Source organism: Chaetura pelagica, unplaced genomic scaffold (genome assembly GCF_000747805.2).
Source record: "Chaetura pelagica isolate M959 unplaced genomic scaffold, ChaPel_1.0 scaffold589, whole genome shotgun sequence".
Lineage (NCBI taxonomy): Eukaryota > Metazoa > Chordata > Aves > Apodiformes > Apodidae > Chaetura > Chaetura pelagica.
This window is the reverse complement of record NW_009954619.1, coordinates 308,509-311,458: the sequence shown is the minus strand read 5'-3', so window position 1 is coordinate 311,458 and position 2,950 is coordinate 308,509. Positions and strand designations below refer to the sequence as shown.

General features: G+C 51.2%; 1 protein-coding gene across 1 annotated transcript in view; it reads right to left on the bottom strand.

Annotated features, from left to right (window-relative positions):
* LOC104395818 (vacuolar protein 8-like) overlaps window positions 1-2,950 on the bottom strand; it is a 22,471-nt gene that overhangs the window by 5,551 nt on the left and 13,970 nt on the right. The gene's annotated exons all lie outside the window — the stretch shown is intronic.

Sequence of the window (2,950 nt, the reverse complement as noted above, 5' to 3'; positions counted from 1 at the left end):
CTTTCCCTTAGGAATTCACATTCCTAATGCAGTTCTTATGTTTGTAGGTAATGAACTATATTATTTGTGTTACTTAGAAACTGAGACACATCAGTGAGTGTTCAACCTAAACCAAATCATCAGCCTTATACACAGTTGAAAAAAATCCTGTGGTTCTGAACCCTGCAAGAAGTCAGGATCACTAGATGTCTTTTAAAATTAGTTTAACTTGCATCTTCCTCTCACTTAAATTACAAAAGTATATTTTCTTTTAATCTTAGCTGGCATTTATCACTTAAGTTCATTTTTAAGCACTGTGACAACCAGCAATCCTAAAATAAAACATGGTAATAATGGACAGGGCAGTGCTATGGCTGAGCTTGGGGCATTTACAGAATCTTACATGCAGGTATGGCTGTACAGTTTCTCTAAGTTTAGTTTTTCTCCTCTTCAAAGGCTGAAATAATGTAATTGTAGATAATCCTATTATATTGTAATTAATGACTGTTTCCTGTGCTTTTGTCCTGAGCATCCTCTTGTCTATGTAATCCCATCAGCTACGGAACCCAAATTTGATTTGCTGCAGCCTGAGAGGAGGAAATTGTTCACAGACTGTAAATAAATTTTCTCATACATAAAGACTTCCCTGCCAAGCTTTTCTGTTTATTTAGGACCTCCATTAGCAAGTGACAGTCCTCTAAATTCTGCTGAGCCTCTTTTTTGGCTGGTCTGTGGCTGGGATCCAGATTTTGGTTCCTGGCTCAATCCTGCACAGCATGAGAGAATCACGAGAAAATTCTGAGTAAGAATGTCCTGGGTGGTTCAGATGGACATTGATCTAACTTCTCACAGCATTTAAAAAACCAACTAACCAACCAAAGGCAAAGCATTCCAGCAGCAACTGTGCTTGCAATGGCAATGCTGCACTCCCACCCCTTATCCAGGGGTTTCTTGACAAGACGAGGTTTATCCCGTTTTCCAGGCAAGGTGGGAAGGCAAAATTGTTTTGTATCTGGAGTGGAAAGTCAGCAGCATCATCTGGAGCAGCCACTGCTCCACTGCAGACCACTGCCACCCTGACTTCCAGGTCCTTGCTCAAAAGCATCTGATTTAAAAGACTGTTTTCTCACAAAGCCTGACTCTTTCTTTAGTGTTTCAGGGTCATGATGTCCTTGGGCGAACAGACTAAAATTCCCCCTGCACAAGGGAAGTTTTCCAGCAGTTGCTGGGAATTGCTGTCAGCAACCTGGCAAGGGGATTAAGCAGGGAGAGCAGCTCCTGTGAAGCAGTCCCAGGGGTTTGCTTCATGGTAACAAAAGGGCAGATGAAGTCTGCCCTATTGTGTCCTGGGTAGTAATAATTCAAGCATCATTTCACTGAGTTGTAAGGGTTAGCTTTGTTCAGAAGCTTGTTTCCCAACAGCTGTTCCCATGGAGAAGTCCCTCTTTCATTCACTGAGAACTCAGCCTGGGTTAAGGAAAGCAGCCTTGAAACAGTTTGCAAAGCAGGCCAGGAGAGGCATGGAGCTGGGAGGCAGGAGATGAGCCAGGAGGGAGGTCAGGCTCCTCTCAGAGCCCAGGGCTCTGCACGCAGCAGGCAGGGACAGCCCTGTTTGCTCTCTAAAACAAATTCTGAGCTGCAGATTCTTCTCACTGGAGAATAAACCCCCGAGGGTGATGCTTTGCTGTACAGCCTCCTGCTGTAGTTTCTAGCCAGACTTCTTCATGTACTTGCCCAGTGATGCACTGCTAAGGGTGGCTGAGCAAAAGAACCATGCTGGAACTAAGGGCCTGAGGAGACGCAGGGAAGAACTGGGAATTAACCCCCCTCGCTGTCTAGATTCTAATTCAAAAGCTGTTGAATTTCTGTAAATGTACTCTTGAATCCCTGTCCATCTAGGGAAGTGGTTTAGCCCGTTACTTGGCACTGATGCACTCGAGGTGCAGCCTGAGCAGCTGTTTCAGGGTGTGGGGAAGCTCTGCAGCCCAGGAGCTCCTTCCTCAGCTGCCTCTGCGGCTGCAGCTCCTCGTGGTGCTGCAGGTGCCCGGCCCCTCGCTGCACCCACCTGGGACCTGTGCCTGGGGGATGAGGGGCCGTGGGGAGCTGCAGGGAGTGCATTTCAGACACCCACCCCCTCCCACTCTGCCCTCTCCCGGGTCCCAGGGCAGGGAACGGGATCAGCTCCGGGATCAGAAGCCGCAGCGCAGAGACCCTCCCGCCTTCATGTGGGGGAAGAGGGGCTGGGCAGCCCTGGCTCCTTCTCCAGGTGCATTTCATCCTCAGCTTCCCCCGGCGCCCTGCCAGCCCCGGCGGGGCCAGAGCTGCCCCGTGCCCTCCCACCTGGTTGTGCGGGTGCTGGGACAGCCTCCAGAGCAGCGCGACCGATGCGCGACGCACGTCCTGGCTGCGCGATGCCAGCAGCGAGCACAGCGTGGGCAGCACGGCCTCTGCAACCATCTCCGCCTGGATGTCTGCTGGGTGGGGAAACAGGCACGGTCAGGGAGCTTCAGTCAGGCCCTGACTCATAAGCATCTGACTGCTGCAGTGATGAAATTAGAGGGGACCTGTCCAGTGATGAAATTAGAGGGGACCTCTCCGCCTCGAAGGGATGGGACAGGGCTGGATGTTTGGTTATGAAAATAAACCCTCCTTTGTTTTGGCTCCTTTTGCCCAAGCTGGAGAGCAGCCTGCAGCTTTGGACACCCTGCAGTTCCTGTCTGAGCCTCAGTGAGAGGAAACGGGAGGAAGTTTCTGAGGGCTTCCCTGGCCTAAGACCAGGCGAGAAGGCGGCAGCTCCTGCTGCACAGAGATCCCCCCCAGGCACCACTTGCCTCTCGGGTTGTGGTTACCCAGGGGAGAGGTCACCCATCCTGCCTGAGCCCTTGTGCCCCCCTCGTCCCTGAGCCTCACCAGCTGTTTCTGGGCACTAAAGGCAGTGGCAGAGCAGCCAGCAGACCAAGGGCTTTCAGCC